Source organism: Protopterus annectens, chromosome 12.part0 (assembly GCF_019279795.1).
Source record: "Protopterus annectens isolate FY-2018-M chromosome 12.part0, PAN1.0, whole genome shotgun sequence".
NCBI lineage: Eukaryota > Metazoa > Chordata > Ceratodontiformes > Protopteridae > Protopterus > Protopterus annectens.
Genome location: NC_056746.1, coordinates 912604099 through 912612415, shown reverse-complemented (window position 1 = coordinate 912612415; position 8317 = coordinate 912604099).

Sequence of the window (8317 nt, the reverse complement as noted above, 5' to 3'; positions counted from 1 at the left end):
ATTTGGAATCAGAGTTGCAACATCTTCGACTGTGCACATTGGATGTTGCGATCTTTTCAGTGCTTTGTTCAAATCTCGTAGATCAATACATATTCTTATATCATCTGAGCTTTTCTTGTCAGCTACCTTCATGGAAGATACTATTCTGTAGGTTCTTCAACTGGACAAATTACACCTTGTTGCACCATTTTATCTAGCTCGGCTTTGACTCTGTTCTGCATAGCTACTGGAACTTTCCTGGCTGGCCTGACAAACTGGCTGACATTTGGGTCTAATTTCATGGAGTATATGATGCCCGTGCACTGGCCCAGCAATCAAGGAGCCTCAATCCTCACCACTAACACCAGTGAGGGGCGTCCACATTGGGAAGGATAATAAATACACACACAGTAAAGTACAGTTTCCATTAAGGGCACACATAGGTCATAGTCAGTCTGGGGCTTGGTTTCTCCCTTTCTCTCTAGATTCCCAATAAGACTCCCTACTGGCACAGCTATAGGGTCCAGATCTCAGCCTAGTGCTCAAGATAAAACCTCTGGGACTCTCTCTGTCCAACCAGTGCTTCATGTCTCTGCCCATACACACACACACACACACACACACACACACACACACACACACACACACACACACACACACACACACACACTAAGATGAGTTATATACAAACATACAGACACTCCTGGGGAAGGCTGGCACAGGTTTTCCAGCTATGTCCCTTCTGCCCAGAAAATACAGTAGTACCATTTGCCACCAACCACTAATATCAGCTGGATGAGATCTGGATGCATAGGCAACATGTTGACCCTCTTGAAGAATGACTAGACCAAGACTAAATTTCAAAGCATCACATGAAAGCGTAACTGGTTTGGAAACATCATAGCATCTGAGAGTTGGTGGACTGGCAGTTCTGTTTCAGGACATCAAAGATGTCAAAAGGTGTCTAATTATTACTGTGCAATATTATTATCCAAATGGTAAGTGTGACGAACAGCAAGGCATATTTGGAGTGGCTTGGACAGTATCACTATATACATGCAATATACTCTAGAGCTTAAATTATCACTACATAAAACAGCCACAATTGAAAGGTTTAAAAATATTTAATAATAAATAATAAGAACACAAGATAATACTTCTTACTACACAGTGCTACTCAAGAGTTCAGAGATCACAGAGAAATGCTTAAAATAATACAGTAAAAGGTTCTGACATCAATACAGAAAACAGATAGACTAGACTTACTATTTCTATCTATATCTAACAGCAAACACAGTTCTAAAATAAACTTACATATAGAGCAAGGCAGTGCTGGTGATGTTGTCAATTCTGAAAACAAATGCAAAATGCTCTGATTCTCTCTCTCTGTCCTTAAATTGATAACACAGTACCACTGACTCATTTCAGATTACATCATTATTCTCCATTTCCCAGGCTAATAGAAACTCAAAGTGTAACAGCCCTTTTGATCTTGCAGCTGGTCAGGAAGCCAGAGCAATAAAAGACATTACACATGTAACTTCTAGCCATTAATTCTGATCTCAAAACAATAGGAAGAATTCCTTCCTTCAGACATCTTGGCTCCGAGTCCCAAGACCAAACAACCATACAATACTTGACCCATCAGCTTTTCTCCAGCAGAGTGCAATGTGGCTACATCCCTGAAGTTCAACATTTACCATAATTTTCTTACATTTAAGAGAACAAGCATGTGGCTTCCATTAATATTTACAAATGACAGAATTATCTACAAAATCCTATCTAGCTAAGCTGGCAGCCTTCACATATCTCCCCTCCCCCCGGAGATCTCATGCTAGTTTTTCAAGTGACCCTTCAGAAACGTTGCTTGAGAGGGTTAGGTCTATCTGAGTATACCTTACCCCATTCCCTGTTTTGAGAGCCCATCTGTGTTGGCATTGCTAATCCCACTGCTGTGCTGCACTGACATATCATATGCTTGCAACCCTAGGCTCCATCTTAGCAACTTGGCATTTTGCTGGCTGGCTCTGTGTAACTATGTTAGGGGGATTGTGGTCTGTCACTACGGTGAATTTTCTTCCATACAGATAAGGCTGAAGTTTCTGCAGTGCCCACACTATGGCTAAACATTCCTTTTCTACAGCTGTATAGCATTTCTCCCTGGTTTGGAGCCTACAACTGAGATAAACCACTCTTCTCCCCCTGAAGAAATCTGGCTAAGTACAGCCCCCACTCCATGGTTCAAAATATCTGCCTGCACAACAAATTATTTACTGTAATCTGGACTGGCTAACACAGGGGGTCCCAGCCAAAGCTTCTTTAAGCTACTGGAATGCCTGCTCACATGTTGGGGTCCACACTACCTTATCTGGCCTCTTTTCCTTGTCAGGTCTGTGAGGGGAGCAGCTATGGTACTATAACTGGGGACAAACTTTCTGTAGTACCCTGCTGTCCCTAAGAATGCCCTCACCTACTTTTTGGTAACAGGTGCAGACCATGGCTGAATGGCTTCTACTTTGGTAGGTTCTGGCCTGATCTTACCACTCCCCACTCCATGTCCCAGGTAGGAGACCTCTGCCATACCAACCTGACATTTGCTGGACTTAATGGTCAACCATGCCCTCTGTAGTCTGCCCAGCACCTTCCTGACATGTTGAAGGTGCTCTTGCCAGGAATGGCTGTGATAAGCAAGGGCAAATCCTCCTACTAGGATATGATCTACCAGCCTCTGGAAAAGTTGCTGGTACATTTTTCATCCCAAAGGGCATCTTTATGAACTCATACAAGCCAAAAGGAGACACAAAGGCTAACTTCTCTCTAGCACTGGGAGTCAAGGGCACCTGCCAATAACTCTTGGTAAGATCAATGGTTGTAAGATACTTAGCCCCACCCAGCTGCTCTAGGGCCTCATCTGTCATAGGAATGGGGTAAGCATCTGACTCTGTGTGACTATTTAATTTCCTGTAGTCCACACATAACCTGGTGCTGCCAATCTTCTTTGGCACCAGCATCACTGGGGAGGACCACGGACTGCTGGACTCTTGAATTACCTCTAGTTCCAACATTTCATGTATCTCCTCCCTCAGAGTCTGTTTGGCTCTCTCAGGAACCCTATAAGGGGCCTGCCGAATAGTCCTTTGGGGTCCTGTATCCACCTGGTGCTGCACAAGGTGGGTGCACCCTGCTTTCCCAGTGAACATGTCCCCAAACTCCTGTAACACTGCTCGGATTTCTCGAACCTGGGTGGGAGATAGCTGCTGGGACATTGCTACCCCTTCCACTGAGGTGTCAGTCCGAGGCTCACTGAGGAGATCCGTTACCAGATCTCCCTCAAACTCCTCCTGCAACCCACTGCAAATACTTATCACAAGGGCCTCCTTATCATGGTAAGGGTTCATCATGTTAACATGGTGCAGTTTGTGCCCCTGCCTCTTGCCTAGCAGTTCCACCATGTAGTTAACATCATTTACCATTCTTACCACCTTGTGGGGTCACTCCTAAGCTGCTTGCAGCTTGTTGTGTCTGACTGGAATGAGAACCATTACCTGCTGCCCTACAGCATACTATCTAGCTCGAGCATTCCTGTCATACCATACCTTTTTCTGTTGTTGGACTTCTGCCAGGTTCTCCTGGGCCAAACCCATGATTTTTCTGATCCTTGTCCTGAGGTTTAGGACACATGCCACAACAGATTCCTTGTGATGTTTACAGTCACCCTTCCACTCATCACAAATTAAATCTAGAGGTCCCCTCACCCTATGCCCATACAACAACTCAAAGGGTGAAAAACCTGTGTATTCCTGGGGAACCTCTCTGTAAGCAAATAACAGATGGGGCAAATATTTGTCCCACTCCCTCTTAAACTGATCTGCAAATGCCCATAGCATGGACTTGAGTGTAGAGTTTAACCTCTCAACAAGACCATTAGTCTGGGGATGGTAGGGGGTGGTCTTCAGGTGAATCACCCCACAGTACTTCCACAGACAGGCCAGCAGGTCTGACATGAAATTGGCACCTCTGTCAGTCGGTATTTCGTTTGGGAAACCTACCCTGCTAAAAATCTCTAACAAAGCATTTGCCACCTTTTCTGCCTCAATAGAGGACAAAGCCACTGCCTCAGGGTATCTTGCAGTATAATCTACTACCACTAGGATATACTTTTTCCTTGTGGAACTTGGGGTACTCAGAGGCCCCACAATATTCATAGCTACCCTCTGAAATGGCTCCTCAGTCACAGGCAAATGCATTAAAGGAGCTCTCACCTTGTCTCCAGCCTTGCCTACCTTTTGCCACTGTTCACAGGTCCTGCAGTACCCAGTTACATCTCTGGAAATTCCAGGCCAATAGAAACTTTGCATAATATGTCTCTTTGTATGTTGTATGGCCATATGATCTGCGAAGGGAACATCATGGGCTGTGGCTAGAAGCACCAGACGATAGGCTCTAGGCCCTACCAACTGCTGTACCCTCTCACCTTCTAGCCCTCCCTCAGGGGTCCACTCTCTATATAGTAACCCTTTGTCCCAGTATACAGATCCCCCTTCCCTTGAGAATCAGGTGCCTCCCTAGCTACCTGCCTTAGGCCTTGCAATGTAGGGTCTGAGAGTTGAGCCTGTCTGAATTCTCTCTTTGTAACTCTTCCCAGCTCCCATTCCACAGGAAGTCTGGCATTCTCTGACAGTGGTACCTCATTGTCAGCCTGGGTACTACTGCTCACCTCTACCTTTTCAGTCACTCTGTCCAAGGGAACACCAGTACCCACAAGCAGCTGTGGCTCACCTTCAGTCTCATTGCTACAGCATAGCCTCCTCCCTGAACTAACCACCTCACCAGTCCTGCCTGCAAGTATGCAGTCAGTCTGAATCTCCCCAGGCTACAAGACCTATATGCTTGTCTCAAAGCCTGACTGTGTGTAACTGCATTAACACATAGTACTGCCTCATCAAAATCCTTCCCTATCAGGACATCTGCAGGATGGTACCCCTGTTGTCTCAAGACAACCTACTATTGGCATTTTGTCTTTCCCACTTAATTGCTCTCTCACCTTTTGTTCCCCACCTTGCCTCCGTGGACATCTGTATGCCACATGGCCCCACTGGTTGCATTCAAAACATTTAACCCTAGGTTCTGGACGTGTACCTGGACTATGGCTTCCCCTGCTACTGGCAGATTCTGTTGGGGCAGTCTAGGCTGCCCACCATGGATTCCTTTATATCCATGAGCAGTACTGGGGGTCCCTTTCCTGTGCAGGGATCCCTGCTTGGTAGGTATAGGTCTCCCTTCTTCCCCAACTCATCTGAAGTAGCACATTGTCTATCAGTTCACCAGATCCTCATGTCCTCAGGCAAAGTGCTAAGGGCTTGTTCCCTAACCAAAAGGCTTGCCAGCCCTTGAAAAGTGGTGACCTGACATCCACTCACCCACCTATGAAAATAAGTGCTCAGTTTGGCAACATATTCACACACAGTTTTTTTCTGCCTTGTGTCTATGCTCACCAAACTTTTTCTATAAGTTTCAGGTGTGCATTTAAAAAATTCTAAAAAGCGATTCTTAATAGTAGTATAATCAAAACATTCATGATCAGTTAATTTAGACAGCACAGTTACAACTCTACCATGGAGTAAGGGGGTCAGGAACCCTACCCAGAGCCTTTGGTCAACATCATACTTTTTACATGCCCTCTCAAGCATATGAATGAAACTATCAAAATGATCCCCCTCTGTAAACTGTGGAAGAAATTTACTGACCTTTTGTGCTTCTGGGGGTCCGGTTACTTCCTTCCCCGTTACCTCCATGACTCTGGTGAAGAGTCAACATCATCTCCTTTTCGTGCTGCCTCTGCCGCTCCTTTTCCACAGCTTCCATTTCCAAACATCTGGCCTCCAACTCCAGTGTCTTTAGCTCCAGATGGATTTTTAAGTCCTCTGCACAAAGATTGAGCTGTCCATTCCCGTACATCTGCACGGTCAGTCTGATCATCCTCCTCACCTTTAGTGATTCGAACTGTTAAATATTTGATGTTCTAATACAGACCCGTGCCAACCAATTATTATGTGGTGTGGATATTCCACTACTGCCAAACAATTAATATGTGATGCCCGTGTACTGGCCCAGCAATCAAGGAGCCTCAGTCCTCACCACTAACACCAATGAGGAGCGTCCACATTGGGAAGGATAACAAATACACACACAGTAAAGCACAATTTCCCTTAAGAACACACAAAGATCATAGTCAGTCTGGGGCTGGTTTCTCCCTTTCTCTCCAGATCCCCAATAAGACTCCCCACTGGCACAGCTATATGAACCAAATCTCAGCCTAGTGGTCAAGCTAAAACCTCAAGCACCTTCTCTGTCCAACAAGTGCTTTGTGTCCCTGCCCAAGTAGCTCACCCACACACACACACACACACACACACACACACACACACACACACACACACACTGAGATATGAGTTATATATAAACACACAGACACTCCTGGTGAAGGCTGGCACAGGTTCTCCAGCTATGCCCCTTCTACCCAGACTATACGGTAGTACCACTTGCCACCAACCACTAATATCAGCTACTAATAAGGCCCTTATCAAAGGGTGTCCAATTATTACTGTCCAATATTATTATCCAAATGGTAAGTGTGATGAACAGCAAGGCTTATTTGGAGTGGCTTGGACAGTATCACTATATACATGCAATGTACTCTAGAGCTTAAATTATCTCTACATAAAACAGCCACAGTTGAAAAGTTTAAAAATATTTAATAATAAATAATAAAGACACACAACAATACTTCTTACTACACAGTGCTAGTCAAGAGTACAGAGATCACAGAGAAATGCTTAAAATAATACAGTACAAATGTTCTGACATCAATACAGAAAACAGCTAGACTAGACTATTTCCTAACAGCAAACACAGTTCTAAAATAAATTTACATATAGAGCAAGGCAGTGCTGGTGATGCTGTCAGTTCTGAAAACAAATGCAAAATGTTAATTAAAAAAATAATTACAATTTAAAATTTTTACTGGAACATCCCATTAATGCTAAGAACAATGTGAGAGGGACAACTAGATGTGGAACTTGTGAACATTGTAGGTACATATTAGTGGGAACCTCAGTATGGTTGGAAGTAAGGGATAGGGAGATAAAATTAACAACAGGGTCCTTTATTACGAAAGGACTGGTATATATAGCTATTCGTCAGGAATGTCAGCATTTCTACATAGGTAAAACCGAAAGAACTTTTAGAAGGAGGATCTATGAGCATTTGTATGCTGTGAGAAAATATGATGAAAATAATGCTATATACAGGCATATTAAAAATAATCTAAATCACTCTTTCTTATTTGGTATTCTGGAGGTTACTGGTAGTAATCCGAGAGGGGGTAATTGGAAAAACAACTTGGAGAGGGCAGAAATGAGGTGGCAATTGAGACTTAATGCCACGGTAACCCCAGGCATCAACGACAATGTATCTATAAAACCTGAATTGAAACATAGGGCCACTATTTTGTAACAGAAAAGAACCTAGTTCAGTAAAAAACACTGCTTTCATTCACAGAAACATTAAAATTTACTACACACTTTTTAACAGATTCTATAGGGTTAACACAATTCAAATCTTAATTAGTTAATTGTCAGTATAAAAGAGGGAGTGGGTTTTAGCAAACACAGTTTTGAAGAAGTCCTAGAGCAGGACAAAAGCCCTTGACTGTGTTGTATACACTACAGTTGTGTTCTATTTATCCTGTATGGTTTTTATGCTGTTTTACTGCTTTGACTGGCTGGAGTAATAAACCTGTGTTTTTACCAATATTTTGGATCACTTCATGCCTGTGGATTTTTTTGAGGCAACAGCACAGAGTGGGTTGTTTGTTCCTTGTGGTGTTTTCTCCACTCTGGTCACTGGTGGTTTGGTTTCTACAGTTTTATTTTACCAGTGGTGCATGTTGCCAGACTCAATGGATTTTTCAAAAAGTTGAAACACCAGGAATTTTCCTTTTTGGCTGGGCATGAAAATTAGTAATATTCGTATGCCTTCTGTGTTCAAAGAGAACAATGCTTTTGATGGATCAAATAACTTAACCAACGCTGACAATGGAGTTCTTGGGGACAATAATATTTTTCAGCTTGTCCTCACATTGACAAACAAAGTAACTCAACTGCAGGAAGCTGTTGAGCAACTACAACACCCGAAGGCACAGGACTCTGAGGTCAAAGGGAGCCGACAAGACAGTGTTGTGAGTGAATCATCATCAGGAGCGACAAATCGAGGCTCTAGGGGAAACATGGCGATGTTAACAACGGCCACGACTGGCTCTATTCCTTGTGGACAGAAA